The following is a 13,827-nucleotide window of genomic DNA, read 5'->3' on the forward strand; positions in this document are numbered from 1 at the left end:
AATTAACATCACGCAAGTTTGTTGCTTGGAGTTTCTCGCAATCTTTTATTTGCCTCAAGTAGGCACAAGAACAATCACTGTGGTTCTTTGGAGTTTAAAAGTAAATAATGCCTCGACCCGGGATTGAACCAGGGACCTTCAGATCTTCAGTCTGACGCTCTCCCGACTGAGCTATCGAGGCAGACGTTTGGAGCCGTTGCTGAATTCTTGTCATTTTTGATGTGATGCAAAATCAAAATTCCATATTTTGTGTTAAAACGGTATATCGACCTGTTAAAGTATTCAGATAAAAATATTAACCAAGTGAAAATCTATTGGCAATCAGAATGTGCTGCAGTTGTCGTGACCGAGTGGTTAAGGCGACAGACTAGAAATCTGTTGGGCTCTGCCCGCGCAGGTTTGAATCCTGCGGACAACGCCGTTCCCCTATTTGACGAAATTGTTTATACATTTGTTTACATGATATTCACTTGATTTGTTTCGTTTTTCATCATGATATTTCCCCAATTGATGCTGTGATCTGCTGAAATGATTTGAATCCTGTGGACAACGCCGTTCCCCTTATTTGATGAAATTGTTTATACATTTGTTTACATGGTATTCACTTTACTTGGTTCACTTTCCATCCTGACATTTTCCCAATCAATTCTGTGATCTGTTCAAGGGATTTATTTGGAGAAGGTCGGTTATTCAAATTTATTTGGATTAACATCACGCAAGTTCGTTGATTGGACTTTCTCTCAGTTTTTTTTTCTATTTGCATCAAGTAGGCACAAGAACAATCACTGTGGTCTTTATATTTTAAAAGTAAATAATGAATGCCTCGACCCGGGATTGAACCAGGGACCTTCAGATCTTCAGTCTGACGCTCTCCCGACTGAGCTATCGAGGCAGACGTTAGTATTCGTTGCTGGATTCAGGTCATTTTTGCTGGGATACTTCCATATTGTTGTAATAAAAACACGGTATATCAACTAGTTGAAGTATTTGGAAACAAATATTCTCGGATTGGCCATCGTTATACGTTTTTTATAGTAATATCTGAATCAGAATGTGCCGCAGTTGTCGTGGCCGAGTGGTTAAGGCGACAGACTAGAAATCTGTTGGGCTCTGCCCGCGCAGGTTCGAATCCTGCCGACAACGCCGTTCTCCTAATTTGATGGAATTGTATATATATATACATTGGTTTACATGCTATCGACTTTCTATACTTCCTTTGCCATCCTGACGTTTTACCAATCAATTTTCTGATATGTTCAAAGGACATATTTGGAGAAGGTCGATTTTTCAAATTTATTTTGTTTAACATCACGCAAGTTTGTTGCTTGGAGTTTCCTCAATCTTTTATTTGCCGCAAGTAGGCACAAGAACAATCACTGTGGTTCTTTGTAGTTTAAAAGTAAATAATGCCTCGACCCGGGATTGAACCAGGGACCTTCAGATCTTCAGTCTGACGCTCTCCCGACTGAGCTATCGAGGCAGACGTTTGGAGCCGTTGCTGAATTCTTGTCAAATCTTCTCGGATTGGCCATCGTTATACGTTTTTTATAGTAATATCTGAATCAGAATGAGCCGCAGTTGTCGTGGCGAGTGGTTAAGGCGACAGACTAGAAATCTGTTGGGCTCTGCCCGCGCAGGTTCGAATCCAGCCGACAACGCCGTTCTCCTAATTTGATGAAATTGTATATATATATACATTGGTTTACATGCTATCGACTTTCTATACTTCCTTTGCCATCCTGGCGTTTTACCAATCAATGTTGCGATCTGTTCAAAGGACATATTTGGAGCTGGTAGCTTTGTCAAATTTATTTTGTTTAATTAACATCACGCAAGTTTGTTGCTTGGAGTTTCTCTCAATCTTTTATTTGCCTCAAGTAGGCACAAGAACAATCACTGTGGTTCTTTGGAGTTTAAAAGTAAATAATGCCTCGACCCGGGATTGAACCAGGGACCTTCAGATCTTCAGTCTGACGCTCTCCCGACTGAGCTATCGAGGAAGACGTTTGGAGCCGTTGCTGAATTCTTGTCATTTTTGATGTGATACAAAATCAAAATTCCATATTTTGTGTTAAAACGGTATATCGACCTGTTAAAGTATTCAGATAAAAATATTAACCAAGTGACAATATATTGGCAATCAGAATGTGCTGCAGTTGTCGTGACCGTGTGGATAAGGCGACAGACTAGAAACCTGTTGGGCTCTACCCGCGCAGGTTCGAATCCAGCCGACAACGCCGTTCCCCTAATTTGATGAAATTGTATATATATATATACATTGGTTTACATGGTATTCACTTTCTATACTTCCTTTGCCATCCTGACGTTTTACCAATCAATGTTGCGATCTGTTCAAAGGACATATTTGGAGAAGGTTGATTTTTCAAATTTATTTTGTTTAACATCACGCAAGTTTGTTGCTTGGAGTTTCTCTCAATCTTTTATTTGCCGCAAGTAGGCACAAAAACAATCACTGCGGTTCTTTATAGTTTAAAAGTAAATAATGCATCGACCCGGAATTGAACCAGGGGTCTTCAGTATGACGCTCTCCCGACTGAGCTATCGAGGCAGACGTTTGGAGCCGTTGCTGAAATCTTGTCAAATCTTCTCGTATTGCCCATCGTTATACGTTTTTTATAGTAATATCTGAATCAAAATGAGCCGCAGTTGTCGTGGCGAGTGGTTAAGGCGACAGACTAGAAACCTGTTGGGCTCTACCCGCGCAGGTTTGAATCCTGCGGACAACGCCGTTCCCCTTATTTGACGAAATTGTTTATACATTTGTTTACATGGTATTCACTTTAGTTGGTTCGCTTTCCATCCTGACATTTTCCCAATCAATGCTGTGATCTGTTCAAAGGATTTATTTGGAGAAGGTCGATTATTCAAATTTATTTGGGTTAACATCACGCAAGTTCGTTGATTGGACTTTCTCTCAGTTTTTTTTTTCTTCTATTTGCCTCAAGTAGGCACAAGAACAATCACTGTGGTCTTTATAGTTTAAAAGTAAATAATGCCTCGACCCGGGATTGAACCAGGGACCTTCAGATCTTCAGTCTGACGCTCTCCCGACTGAGCTATCGAGGCAGACGTTAGTAGTCGTTGCTGGATTCAGGTCATTTTTGCTGGGATACTTCCATATTGTTGTAATAAAAACACGATATATCAACTAGTTGAAGTATTTGGAAACAAATCTTCTCGGATTGGCCATCGTTATACGTTTTTTTCTAGTAATATCTGAATCAGAATGTGCAGCAGTTGTCGTGGCCGAGTGGTTAAGGCGACAGACTAGAAATCTGTTGGGCTCTGCCCACGCAGGTTCGAATCCTGCCGACAACGCCGTTCTCCTAATTTGATGAAATTGTATATATATATATACATTGGTTTACATGCTATCGACTTTCTATACTTCCTTTGCCATCCTGGCGTTTTACCAATCAATGTTGCGATCTGTTCAAAGGACATATTTGGAGATGGTAGATTTGTCAAATTTATTTTGTTTAATTAACATCACGCAAGTTTGTTGCTTGGAGTTTCTCGCAATCTTTTATTTGCCTCAAGTAGGCACAAGATCAATCACTGTGGTTCTTTGGAGTTTGAAAGTAAATAATGCCTCGACCCGGGATTGAACCAGGGACCTTCAGATCTTCAGTCTGACGCTCTCCCGACTGAGCTATCGAGGCAGACGTTTGGAGCCGTTGCTGAATTCTTGTCATTTTTGATGTGATGCAAAATCAAAATTCCATATTTTGTGTTAAAACGGTATATCGACCTGTTAAAGTATTCAGATAAAAATATTAACCAAGTGAAAATCTATTGGCAATCAGAATGTGCTGCAGTTGTCGTGACCGTGTGGATAAGGCGACAGACTAGCAACCTGTTGGGCTCTACCCGCGCAGGTTTGAATCCTGCGGACAACGCCGTTCCCCTATTTGACGAAATTGTTTATACATTTGTTTACATGGTATTCACTTTAGTTGGTTCGCTTTCCATCCTGACATTTTCCCAATCAATGCTGTGATCTGTTCAAAGGATTTATTTGGAGAAGGTCGATTATTCAAATTTATTTGGGTTAACATCACGCAAGTTCGTTGATTGGACTTTCTCTCAGTTTTTTTTTCTTCTATTTGCCTCAAGTAGGCACAAGAACAATCACTGTGGTCTTTATAGTTTAAAAGTAAATAATGCCTCGACCCGGGATTGAACCAGGGACCTTCAGATCTTCAGTCTGACGCTCTCCCGACTGAGCTATCGAGGCAGACGTTAGTAGTCGTTGCTGGATTCAGGTCATTTTTGCTGGGATACTTCCATATTGTTGTAATAAAAACACGGTATATCAACTAGTTGAAGTATTTGGAAACAAATCTTCTCGGATTGGCCATCGTTATACGTTTTTTTATAGTAATATCTGAATCAGAATGTGCAGCAGTTGTCGTGGCCGAGTGGTTAAGGCGACAGACTAGAAATCTGTTGGGCTCTGCCCACGCAGGTTCGAATCCTGCCGACAACGCCGTTCTCCAAATTTGATGAAATTGTATATATATATATACATTGGTTTACATGCTATCGACTTTCTATACTTCCTTTGCCATCCTGGCGTTTTACCAATCAATGTTGCGATCTGTTCAAAGGACATATTTGGAGATGGTAGATTTGTCAAATTTATTTTGTTTAATTAACATCACGCAAGTTTGTTGCTTGGAGTTTCTCGCAATCTTTTATTTGCCTCAAGTAGGCACAAGATCAATCACTGTGGTTCTTTGGAGTTTGAAAGTAAATAATGCCTCGACCCGGGATTGAACCAGGGACCTTCAGATCTTCAGTCTGACGCTCTCCCGACTGAGCTATCGAGCCAGACGTTTGGAGCCGTTGCTGAATTCTTGTCATTTTTGATGTGATGCAAAATCAAAATTCCATATTTTGTGTTAAAACGGTATATCGACCTGTTAAAGTATTCAGATAAAAATATTAACCAAGTGAAAATCTATTGGCAATCAGAATGTGCTGCAGTTGTCGTGACCGTGTGGATAAGGCGACAGACTAGAAACCTGTTGGGCTCTACCCGCGCAGGTTTGAATCCTGCGGACAACGCCGTTCCCCTATTTGACGAAATTGTTTATACATTTGTTTACATGATATTCACTTGATTTGTTTCGTTTTTCATCCTGATATTTCCCCAATTAATGCTGTGATCTGCTGAAATGATTTGAATCCTGCGGACAACGCCGTTCCCCTTATTTGATGAAATTGTTTATACATTTGTTTACATGGTATTCACTTTACTTGGTTCACTTTCCATACTGACATTTTCCCAATCAATGCTGTGATCTGTTCAAGGGATTTATTTGGAGAAGGTCGGTTATTCAAATTTATTTGGGTTAACATCACACAAGTTCGTTGATTGGACTTTCTCTCAGTTTTTTTTTCTATTTGCCTCAAGTAGGCACAAGAACAATCACTGTGGTCTTTATATTTTAAAAGTAAATAATGCCTCGACCCGGGATTCAACCAGGGACCTTCAGATCTTCAGTCTGACGCTCTCCCGACTGAGCTATCGAGGCAGACGTTAGTATTCGTTGCTGGATTCAGGTCATTTTTGCTGGGATACTTCCATATTGTTGTAATAAAAACACGGTATATCAACTAGTTGAAGTATTTGGAAACAAATCTTCTCGGATTACAATAGTTATACGTTTTTTATAGTAATATCTGAATCAGAATGTGCCGCAGTTGTCGTGGCCGAGTGGTTAAGGCGACAGACTAGAAATCTGTTGGGCTCTGCCCGCGCAGGTTCGAATCCAGCCGACAACGCCGTTCTCCTAATTTGATGAAATTGTATACATTGGTTTACATGCTATCGACTTTCTATACTTCCTTTGCCATCCTGACGATTTAGCAATCAATTTTCTGATCTGTTCAAAGGACATATTTGGAGAAGGTCGATTTTTCAAATTTATTTTGTTCAACATCACGCGAGTTTGTTGCTTGGAGTTTCTTCAATCTTTTATTTGCCGCAAGTAGGCACAAGAACAATCACTGTGGTTCTTTGTAGTTTAAAAGTAAATAATGCCTCGACCCGGGATTGAACCAGGGACCTTCAGATCTTCAGTCTGACGCTCTCCCGACTGAGCTATCGAGGCAGACGTTTGGAGCCGTTGCTGAATTCTTGTCAAATCTTCTCGGATTGGCCATCGTTATACGTTTTTTATAGTAATATCTGAATCAGAATGAGCCGCAGTTGTCGTGACCGTGTGGATAAGGCGACAGACTAGAAACCTGTTGGGCTCTACCCGCGCAGGTTCGAATCCAGCCGACAACGCCGTTCCCCTAATTTGATGAAATTGTATATATATATATACATTGGTTTACATGGTATTCACTTTCTATACTTCCTTTGCCATCCTGACGTTTTACCAATCAATGTTGCGATCTGTTCAAAGGACATATTTGGAGAAGGTTGATTTTTCAAATTTATTTTGTTTAACATCACGCAAGTTTGTTGCTTGGAGTTTCTCTCAATCTTTTATTTGCCGCAAGTAGGCACAAAAACAATCACTGCGGTTCTTTATTGTTTAAAAGTAAATAATGCATCGACCCGGAATTGAACCCGGGGTCTTCAGTCTGACGCTCTCCCGACTGAGCTATCGAGGCAGACGTTTGGAACCTTTGCTGAATTCTTGTCATTTTTGATGTGATACAAAATCAAAATTCCATATTTTGTGTTAAAACGGTATATCGACCTGTTAAAGTATTCAGATAAAAATATTAACAGATTGACAATCTATTGGCAATCAGAATGTGCTGCAGTTGTCGTGACCGAGTGGTTAAGGCGACAGACTAGAAATCTGTTGGGCTCTGCCCGCGCAGGTTTGAATCCTGCGGACAACGCCGTTCCCCTATTTGACGAAATTGTTTATACATTTGTTTACATGATATTCACTTGATTTGTTTCGTTTTTCATCATGATATTTCCCCAATTGATGCTGTGATCTGCTGAAATGATTTGAATCCTGCGGACAACGCCGTTCCCCTTATTTGATGAAATTGTTTATACATTTGTTTACATGGTATTCACTTTACTTGGTTCACTTTCCATCCTGACATTTTCCCAATCAATTCTGTGATCTGTTCAAGGGATTTATTTGGAGAAGGTCGGTTATTCAAATTTATTTGGATTAACATCACGCAAGTTCGTTGATTGGACTTTCTCTCAGTTTTTTTTTCTATTTGCATCAAGTAGGCACAAGAACAATCACTGTGGTCTTTATATTTTAAAAGTAAATAATGAATGCCTCGACCCGGGATTGAACCAGGGACCTTCAGATCTTCAGTCTGACGCTCTCCCGACTGAGCTATCGAGGCAGACGTTAGTATTCGTTGCTGGATTCAGGTCATTTTTGCTGGGATACTTCCATATTGTTGTAATAAAAACACGGTATATCAACTAGTTGAAGTATTTGGAAACAAATATTCTCGGATTGGCCATCGTTATACGTTTTTTATAGTAATATCTGAATCAGAATGTGCCGCAGTTGTCGTGGCCGAGTGGTTAAGGCGACAGACTAGAAATCTGTTGGGCTCTGCCCGCGCAGGTTCGAATCCTGCCGACAACGCCGTTCTCCTAATTTGATGGAATTGTATATATATATACATTGGTTTACATGCTATCGACTTTCTATACTTCCTTTGCCATCCTGACGTTTTACCAATCAATTTTCTGATATGTTCAAAGGACATATTTGGAGAAGGTCGATTTTTCAAATTTATTTTGTTTAACATCACGCAAGTTTGTTGCTTGGAGTTTCCTCAATCTTTTATTTGCCGCAAGTAGGCACAAGAACAATCACTGTGGTTCTTTGTAGTTTAAAAGTAAATAATGCCTCGACCCGGGATTGAACCAGGGACCTTCAGATCTTCAGTCTGACGCTCTCCCGACTGAGCTATCGAGGCAGACGTTTGGAGCCGTTGCTGAATTCTTGTCAAATCTTCTCGGATTGGCCATCGTTATACGTTTTTTATAGTAATATCTGAATCAGAATGAGCCGCAGTTGTCGTGGCGAGTGGTTAAGGCGACAGACTAGAAATCTGTTGGGCTCTGCCCGCGCAGGTTCGAATCCAGCCGACAACGCCGTTCTCCTAATTTGATGAAATTGTATATATATATACATTGGTTTACATGCTATCGACTTTCTATACTTCCTTTGCCATCCTGGCGTTTTACCAATCAATGTTGCGATCTGTTCAAAGGACATATTTGGAGCTGGTAGCTTTGTCAAATTTATTTTGTTTAATTAACATCACGCAAGTTTGTTGCTTGGAGTTTCTCTCAATCTTTTATTTGCCTCAAGTAGGCACAAGAACAATCACTGTGGTTCTTTGGAGTTTAAAAGTAAATAATGCCTCGACCCGGGATTGAACCAGGGACCTTCAGATCTTCAGTCTGACGCTCTCCCGACTGAGCTATCGAGGAAGACGTTTGGAGCCGTTGCTGAATTCTTGTCATTTTTGATGTGATACAAAATCAAAATTCCATATTTTGTGTTAAAACGGTATATCGACCTGTTAAAGTATTCAGATAAAAATATTAACCAAGTGACAATATATTGGCAATCAGAATGTGCTGCAGTTGTCGTGACCGTGTGGATAAGGCGACAGACTAGAAACCTGTTGGGCTCTACCCGCGCAGGTTCGAATCCAGCCGACAACGCCGTTCCCCTAATTTGATGAAATTGTATATATATATATACATTGGTTTACATGGTATTCACTTTCTATACTTCCTTTGCCATCCTGACGTTTTACCAATCAATGTTGCGATCTGTTCAAAGGACATATTTGGAGAAGGTTGATTTTTCAAATTTATTTTGTTTAACATCACGCAAGTTTGTTGCTTGGAGTTTCTCTCAATCTTTTATTTGCCGCAAGTAGGCACAAAAACAATCACTGCGGTTCTTTATAGTTTAAAAGTAAATAATGCATCGACCCGGAATTGAACCAGGGGTCTTCAGTATGACGCTCTCCCGACTGAGCTATCGAGGCAGACGTTTGGAGCCGTTGCTGAAATCTTGTCAAATCTTCTCGTATTGCCCATCGTTATACGTTTTTTATAGTAATATCTGAATCAAAATGAGCCGCAGTTGTCGTGGCGAGTGGTTAAGGCGACAGACTAGAAACCTGTTGGGCTCTACCCGCGCAGGTTTGAATCCTGCGGACAACGCCGTTCCCCTTATTTGACGAAATTGTTTATACATTTGTTTACATGGTATTCACTTTAGTTGGTTCGCTTTCCATCCTGACATTTTCCCAATCAATGCTGTGATCTGTTCAAAGGATTTATTTGGAGAAGGTCGATTATTCAAATTTATTTGGGTTAACATCACGCAAGTTCGTTGATTGGACTTTCTCTCAGTTTTTTTTTTCTTCTATTTGCCTCAAGTAGGCACAAGAACAATCACTGTGGTCTTTATAGTTTAAAAGTAAATAATGCCTCGACCCGGGATTGAACCAGGGACCTTCAGATCTTCAGTCTGACGCTCTCCCGACTGAGCTATCGAGGCAGACGTTAGTAGTCGTTGCTGGATTCAGGTCATTTTTGCTGGGATACTTCCATATTGTTGTAATAAAAACACGATATATCAACTAGTTGAAGTATTTGGAAACAAATCTTCTCGGATTGGCCATCGTTATACGTTTTTTTCTAGTAATATCTGAATCAGAATGTGCAGCAGTTGTCGTGGCCGAGTGGTTAAGGCGACAGACTAGAAATCTGTTGGGCTCTGCCCACGCAGGTTCGAATCCTGCCGACAACGCCGTTCTCCTAATTTGATGAAATTGTATATATATATATACATTGGTTTACATGCTATCGACTTTCTATACTTCCTTTGCCATCCTGGCGTTTTACCAATCAATGTTGCGATCTGTTCAAAGGACATATTTGGAGATGGTAGATTTGTCAAATTTATTTTGTTTAATTAACATCACGCAAGTTTGTTGCTTGGAGTTTCTCGCAATCTTTTATTTGCCTCAAGTAGGCACAAGATCAATCACTGTGGTTCTTTGGAGTTTGAAAGTAAATAATGCCTCGACCCGGGATTGAACCAGGGACCTTCAGATCTTCAGTCTGACGCTCTCCCGACTGAGCTATCGAGGCAGACGTTTGGAGCCGTTGCTGAATTCTTGTCATTTTTGATGTGATGCAAAATCAAAATTCCATATTTTGTGTTAAAACGGTATATCGACCTGTTAAAGTATTCAGATAAAAATATTAACCAAGTGAAAATCTATTGGCAATCAGAATGTGCTGCAGTTGTCGTGACCGTGTGGATAAGGCGACAGACTAGCAACCTGTTGGGCTCTACCCGCGCAGGTTTGAATCCTGCGGACAACGCCGTTCCCCTATTTGACGAAATTGTTTATACATTTGTTTACATGGTATTCACTTTAGTTGGTTCGCTTTCCATCCTGACATTTTCCCAATCAATGCTGTGATCTGTTCAAAGGATTTATTTGGAGAAGGTCGATTATTCAAATTTATTTGGGTTAACATCACGCAAGTTCGTTGATTGGACTTTCTCTCAGTTTTTTTTTCTTCTATTTGCCTCAAGTAGGCACAAGAACAATCACTGTGGTCTTTATAGTTTAAAAGTAAATAATGCCTCGACCCGGGATTGAACCAGGGACCTTCAGATCTTCAGTCTGACGCTCTCCCGACTGAGCTATCGAGGCAGACGTTAGTAGTCGTTGCTGGATTCAGGTCATTTTTGCTGGGATACTTCCATATTGTTGTAATAAAAACACGGTATATCAACTAGTTGAAGTATTTGGAAACAAATCTTCTCGGATTGGCCATCGTTATACGTTTTTTTATAGTAATATCTGAATCAGAATGTGCAGCAGTTGTCGTGGCCGAGTGGTTAAGGCGACAGACTAGAAATCTGTTGGGCTCTGCCCACGCAGGTTCGAATCCTGCCGACAACGCCGTTCTCCAAATTTGATGAAATTGTATATATATATATACATTGGTTTACATGCTATCGACTTTCTATACTTCCTTTGCCATCCTGGCGTTTTACCAATCAATGTTGCGATCTGTTCAAAGGACATATTTGGAGATGGTAGATTTGTCAAATTTATTTTGTTTAATTAACATCACGCAAGTTTGTTGCTTGGAGTTTCTCGCAATCTTTTATTTGCCTCAAGTAGGCACAAGATCAATCACTGTGGTTCTTTGGAGTTTGAAAGTAAATAATGCCTCGACCCGGGATTGAACCAGGGACCTTCAGATCTTCAGTCTGACGCTCTCCCGACTGAGCTATCGAGCCAGACGTTTGGAGCCGTTGCTGAATTCTTGTCATTTTTGATGTGATGCAAAATCAAAATTCCATATTTTGTGTTAAAACGGTATATCGACCTGTTAAAGTATTCAGATAAAAATATTAACCAAGTGAAAATCTATTGGCAATCAGAATGTGCTGCAGTTGTCGTGACCGTGTGGATAAGGCGACAGACTAGAAACCTGTTGGGCTCTACCCGCGCAGGTTTGAATCCTGCGGACAACGCCGTTCCCCTATTTGACGAAATTGTTTATACATTTGTTTACATGATATTCACTTGATTTGTTTCGTTTTTCATCCTGATATTTCCCCAATTAATGCTGTGATCTGCTGAAATGATTTGAATCCTGCGGACAACGCCGTTCCCCTTATTTGATGAAATTGTTTATACATTTGTTTACATGGTATTCACTTTACTTGGTTCACTTTCCATACTGACATTTTCCCAATCAATGCTGTGATCTGTTCAAGGGATTTATTTGGAGAAGGTCGGTTATTCAAATTTATTTGGGTTAACATCACACAAGTTCGTTGATTGGACTTTCTCTCAGTTTTTTTTTCTATTTGCCTCAAGTAGGCACAAGAACAATCACTGTGGTCTTTATATTTTAAAAGTAAATAATGCCTCGACCCGGGATTCAACCAGGGACCTTCAGATCTTCAGTCTGACGCTCTCCCGACTGAGCTATCGAGGCAGACGTTAGTATTCGTTGCTGGATTCAGGTCATTTTTGCTGGGATACTTCCATATTGTTGTAATAAAAACACGGTATATCAACTAGTTGAAGTATTTGAAAACAAATCTTCTCGGATTACAATAGTTATACGTTTTTTATAGTAATATCTGAATCAGAATGTGCCGCAGTTGTCGTGGCCGAGTGGTTAAGGCGACAGACTAGAAATCTGTTGGGCTCTGCCCGCGCAGGTTCGAATCCAGCCGACAACGCCGTTCTCCTAATTTGATGAAATTGTATACATTGGTTTACATGCTATCGACTTTCTATACTTCCTTTGCCATCCTGACGATTTAGCAATCAATTTTCTGATCTGTTCAAAGGACATATTTGGAGAAGGTCGATTTTTCAAATTTATTTTGTTCAACATCACGCGAGTTTGTTGCTTGGAGTTTCTTCAATCTTTTATTTGCCGCAAGTAGGCACAAGAACAATCACTGTGGTTCTTTGTAGTTTAAAAGTAAATAATGCCTCGACCCGGGATTGAACCAGGGACCTTCAGATCTTCAGTCTGACGCTCTCCCGACTGAGCTATCGAGGCAGACGTTTGGAGCCGTTGCTGAATTCTTGTCAAATCTTCTCGGATTGGCCATCGTTATACGTTTTTTATAGTAATATCTGAATCAGAATGAGCCGCAGTTGTCGTGGCGAGTGGTTAAGGCGACAGACTAGAAATCTGTTGGGCTCTGCCCGCGCAGGTTCGAATCCAGCCGACAACGCCGTTCTCCTAATTTGATGAAATTGTATATATATATACATTGGTTTACATGCTATCGACTTTCTATACTTCCTTTGCCATCCTGGCGTTTTACCAATCAATGTTGCGATCTGTTCAAAGGACATATTTGGAGATGGTAGCTTTGTCAAATTTATTTTGTTTAATTAACATCACGCAAGTTTGTTGCTTGGAGTTTCTCTCAATCTTTTATTTGCCTCAAGTAGGCACAAGAACAATCACTGTGGTTCTTTGGAGTTTAAAAGTAAATAATGCCTCGACCCGGGATTGAACCAGGGACCTTCAGATCTTCAGTCTGACGCTCTCCCGACTGAGCTATCGAGGCAGACGTTTGGAGCCGTTGCTGAATTCTTGTCATTTTTGATGTGATACAAAATCAAAATTCCATATTTTGTGTTAAAACGGTATATCGACCTGTTAAAGTATTCAGATAAAAATATTAACCAAGTGAAAATCTATTGGCAATCAGAATGTGCTGCAGTTGTCGTGACCGTGTGGATAAGGCGACAGACTAGAAACCTGTTGGGCTCTACCCGCGCAGGTTCGAATCCAGCCGACAACGCCGTTCCCCTAATTTGATGAAATTGTATATATATATATACATTGGTTTACATGGTATTCACTTTCTATACTTCCTTTGCCATCCTGACGTTTTACCAATCAATGTTGCGATCTGTTCAAAGGACATATTTGGAGAAGGTTGATTTTTCAAATTTATTTTGTTTAACATCACGCAAGTTTGTTGCTTGGAGTTTCTCTCAATCTTTTATTTGCCGCAAGTAGGCACAAAAACAATCACTGCGGTTCTTTATTGTTTAAAAGTAAATAATGCATCGACCCGGAATTGAACCCGGGGTCTTCAGTCTGACGCTCTCCCGACTGAGCTATCGAGGCAGACGTTTGGAACCTTTGCTGAATTCTTGTCATTTTTGATGTGATACAAAATCAAAATTCCATATTTTGTGTTAAAACGGTATATCGACCTGTTAAAGTATTCAGATAAAAATATTAACAGATTGACA

At 40.2% G+C, this 13,827-nt stretch overlaps 33 non-coding genes across 33 annotated transcripts; 13 read left to right on the forward strand and 20 right to left on the reverse strand.

Moving 5' to 3' along the window:
- Positions 1 to 108: 108 nt before the first annotated feature.
- Positions 109 to 181, reverse strand: Trnaf-gaa (transfer RNA phenylalanine (anticodon GAA)). Its single transcript has one exon. It is a non-coding gene; the product is annotated as a tRNA-Phe (tRNA).
- A 155-nt stretch (positions 182 to 336) lies between these two features.
- Trnas-aga (transfer RNA serine (anticodon AGA)) lies at positions 337 to 418 on the forward strand. Its single transcript has one exon. It is a non-coding gene; the product is annotated as a tRNA-Ser (tRNA).
- Positions 419 to 819: 401 nt separating this feature from the next.
- Positions 820 to 892, reverse strand: Trnaf-gaa (transfer RNA phenylalanine (anticodon GAA)). The gene has a single exon. It is a non-coding gene; the product is annotated as a tRNA-Phe (tRNA).
- Positions 893 to 1,061: 169 nt separating this feature from the next.
- Trnas-aga (transfer RNA serine (anticodon AGA)) lies at positions 1,062 to 1,143 on the forward strand. The gene has a single exon. It is a non-coding gene; the product is annotated as a tRNA-Ser (tRNA).
- A 264-nt stretch (positions 1,144 to 1,407) lies between these two features.
- Positions 1,408 to 1,480, reverse strand: Trnaf-gaa (transfer RNA phenylalanine (anticodon GAA)). Its single transcript has one exon. It is a non-coding gene; the product is annotated as a tRNA-Phe (tRNA).
- A 97-nt stretch (positions 1,481 to 1,577) lies between these two features.
- Positions 1,578 to 1,658, forward strand: Trnas-aga (transfer RNA serine (anticodon AGA)). The gene has a single exon. It is a non-coding gene; the product is annotated as a tRNA-Ser (tRNA).
- A 269-nt stretch (positions 1,659 to 1,927) lies between these two features.
- Positions 1,928 to 2,000, reverse strand: Trnaf-gaa (transfer RNA phenylalanine (anticodon GAA)). Its single transcript has one exon. It is a non-coding gene; the product is annotated as a tRNA-Phe (tRNA).
- A 1,014-nt stretch (positions 2,001 to 3,014) lies between these two features.
- Trnaf-gaa (transfer RNA phenylalanine (anticodon GAA)) lies at positions 3,015 to 3,087 on the reverse strand. The gene has a single exon. It is a non-coding gene; the product is annotated as a tRNA-Phe (tRNA).
- Positions 3,088 to 3,257: 170 nt separating this feature from the next.
- On the forward strand, positions 3,258 to 3,339 carry Trnas-aga (transfer RNA serine (anticodon AGA)). Its single transcript has one exon. It is a non-coding gene; the product is annotated as a tRNA-Ser (tRNA).
- Positions 3,340 to 3,610: 271 nt separating this feature from the next.
- Positions 3,611 to 3,683, reverse strand: Trnaf-gaa (transfer RNA phenylalanine (anticodon GAA)). Its single transcript has one exon. It is a non-coding gene; the product is annotated as a tRNA-Phe (tRNA).
- Positions 3,684 to 4,185: 502 nt separating this feature from the next.
- Positions 4,186 to 4,258, reverse strand: Trnaf-gaa (transfer RNA phenylalanine (anticodon GAA)). Its single transcript has one exon. It is a non-coding gene; the product is annotated as a tRNA-Phe (tRNA).
- A 170-nt stretch (positions 4,259 to 4,428) lies between these two features.
- Trnas-aga (transfer RNA serine (anticodon AGA)) lies at positions 4,429 to 4,510 on the forward strand. Its single transcript has one exon. It is a non-coding gene; the product is annotated as a tRNA-Ser (tRNA).
- A 271-nt stretch (positions 4,511 to 4,781) lies between these two features.
- Positions 4,782 to 4,854, reverse strand: Trnaf-gaa (transfer RNA phenylalanine (anticodon GAA)). The gene has a single exon. It is a non-coding gene; the product is annotated as a tRNA-Phe (tRNA).
- A 634-nt stretch (positions 4,855 to 5,488) lies between these two features.
- Positions 5,489 to 5,561, reverse strand: Trnaf-gaa (transfer RNA phenylalanine (anticodon GAA)). The gene has a single exon. It is a non-coding gene; the product is annotated as a tRNA-Phe (tRNA).
- A 168-nt stretch (positions 5,562 to 5,729) lies between these two features.
- Positions 5,730 to 5,811, forward strand: Trnas-aga (transfer RNA serine (anticodon AGA)). Its single transcript has one exon. It is a non-coding gene; the product is annotated as a tRNA-Ser (tRNA).
- Positions 5,812 to 6,067: 256 nt separating this feature from the next.
- Trnaf-gaa (transfer RNA phenylalanine (anticodon GAA)) lies at positions 6,068 to 6,140 on the reverse strand. Its single transcript has one exon. It is a non-coding gene; the product is annotated as a tRNA-Phe (tRNA).
- A 666-nt stretch (positions 6,141 to 6,806) lies between these two features.
- On the forward strand, positions 6,807 to 6,888 carry Trnas-aga (transfer RNA serine (anticodon AGA)). The gene has a single exon. It is a non-coding gene; the product is annotated as a tRNA-Ser (tRNA).
- A 401-nt stretch (positions 6,889 to 7,289) lies between these two features.
- Trnaf-gaa (transfer RNA phenylalanine (anticodon GAA)) lies at positions 7,290 to 7,362 on the reverse strand. Its single transcript has one exon. It is a non-coding gene; the product is annotated as a tRNA-Phe (tRNA).
- A 169-nt stretch (positions 7,363 to 7,531) lies between these two features.
- Trnas-aga (transfer RNA serine (anticodon AGA)) lies at positions 7,532 to 7,613 on the forward strand. The gene has a single exon. It is a non-coding gene; the product is annotated as a tRNA-Ser (tRNA).
- Positions 7,614 to 7,877: 264 nt separating this feature from the next.
- On the reverse strand, positions 7,878 to 7,950 carry Trnaf-gaa (transfer RNA phenylalanine (anticodon GAA)). Its single transcript has one exon. It is a non-coding gene; the product is annotated as a tRNA-Phe (tRNA).
- A 97-nt stretch (positions 7,951 to 8,047) lies between these two features.
- On the forward strand, positions 8,048 to 8,128 carry Trnas-aga (transfer RNA serine (anticodon AGA)). The gene has a single exon. It is a non-coding gene; the product is annotated as a tRNA-Ser (tRNA).
- Positions 8,129 to 8,397: 269 nt separating this feature from the next.
- On the reverse strand, positions 8,398 to 8,470 carry Trnaf-gaa (transfer RNA phenylalanine (anticodon GAA)). Its single transcript has one exon. It is a non-coding gene; the product is annotated as a tRNA-Phe (tRNA).
- Positions 8,471 to 9,484: 1,014 nt separating this feature from the next.
- Trnaf-gaa (transfer RNA phenylalanine (anticodon GAA)) lies at positions 9,485 to 9,557 on the reverse strand. Its single transcript has one exon. It is a non-coding gene; the product is annotated as a tRNA-Phe (tRNA).
- Positions 9,558 to 9,727: 170 nt separating this feature from the next.
- On the forward strand, positions 9,728 to 9,809 carry Trnas-aga (transfer RNA serine (anticodon AGA)). The gene has a single exon. It is a non-coding gene; the product is annotated as a tRNA-Ser (tRNA).
- Positions 9,810 to 10,080: 271 nt separating this feature from the next.
- Positions 10,081 to 10,153, reverse strand: Trnaf-gaa (transfer RNA phenylalanine (anticodon GAA)). Its single transcript has one exon. It is a non-coding gene; the product is annotated as a tRNA-Phe (tRNA).
- Positions 10,154 to 10,655: 502 nt separating this feature from the next.
- On the reverse strand, positions 10,656 to 10,728 carry Trnaf-gaa (transfer RNA phenylalanine (anticodon GAA)). Its single transcript has one exon. It is a non-coding gene; the product is annotated as a tRNA-Phe (tRNA).
- A 170-nt stretch (positions 10,729 to 10,898) lies between these two features.
- Trnas-aga (transfer RNA serine (anticodon AGA)) lies at positions 10,899 to 10,980 on the forward strand. The gene has a single exon. It is a non-coding gene; the product is annotated as a tRNA-Ser (tRNA).
- Positions 10,981 to 11,251: 271 nt separating this feature from the next.
- Positions 11,252 to 11,324, reverse strand: Trnaf-gaa (transfer RNA phenylalanine (anticodon GAA)). The gene has a single exon. It is a non-coding gene; the product is annotated as a tRNA-Phe (tRNA).
- Positions 11,325 to 11,958: 634 nt separating this feature from the next.
- Positions 11,959 to 12,031, reverse strand: Trnaf-gaa (transfer RNA phenylalanine (anticodon GAA)). The gene has a single exon. It is a non-coding gene; the product is annotated as a tRNA-Phe (tRNA).
- Positions 12,032 to 12,199: 168 nt separating this feature from the next.
- On the forward strand, positions 12,200 to 12,281 carry Trnas-aga (transfer RNA serine (anticodon AGA)). The gene has a single exon. It is a non-coding gene; the product is annotated as a tRNA-Ser (tRNA).
- A 256-nt stretch (positions 12,282 to 12,537) lies between these two features.
- Trnaf-gaa (transfer RNA phenylalanine (anticodon GAA)) lies at positions 12,538 to 12,610 on the reverse strand. Its single transcript has one exon. It is a non-coding gene; the product is annotated as a tRNA-Phe (tRNA).
- A 97-nt stretch (positions 12,611 to 12,707) lies between these two features.
- Positions 12,708 to 12,788, forward strand: Trnas-aga (transfer RNA serine (anticodon AGA)). The gene has a single exon. It is a non-coding gene; the product is annotated as a tRNA-Ser (tRNA).
- Positions 12,789 to 13,057: 269 nt separating this feature from the next.
- On the reverse strand, positions 13,058 to 13,130 carry Trnaf-gaa (transfer RNA phenylalanine (anticodon GAA)). Its single transcript has one exon. It is a non-coding gene; the product is annotated as a tRNA-Phe (tRNA).
- Between the last annotated feature and the right edge of the window lie 697 nt (positions 13,131 to 13,827).

This window comes from Styela clava, chromosome 2, assembly GCF_964204865.1.
Source record: "Styela clava chromosome 2, kaStyClav1.hap1.2, whole genome shotgun sequence".
In the NCBI taxonomy this organism is placed as follows: domain Eukaryota; kingdom Metazoa; phylum Chordata; class Ascidiacea; order Stolidobranchia; family Styelidae; genus Styela; species Styela clava.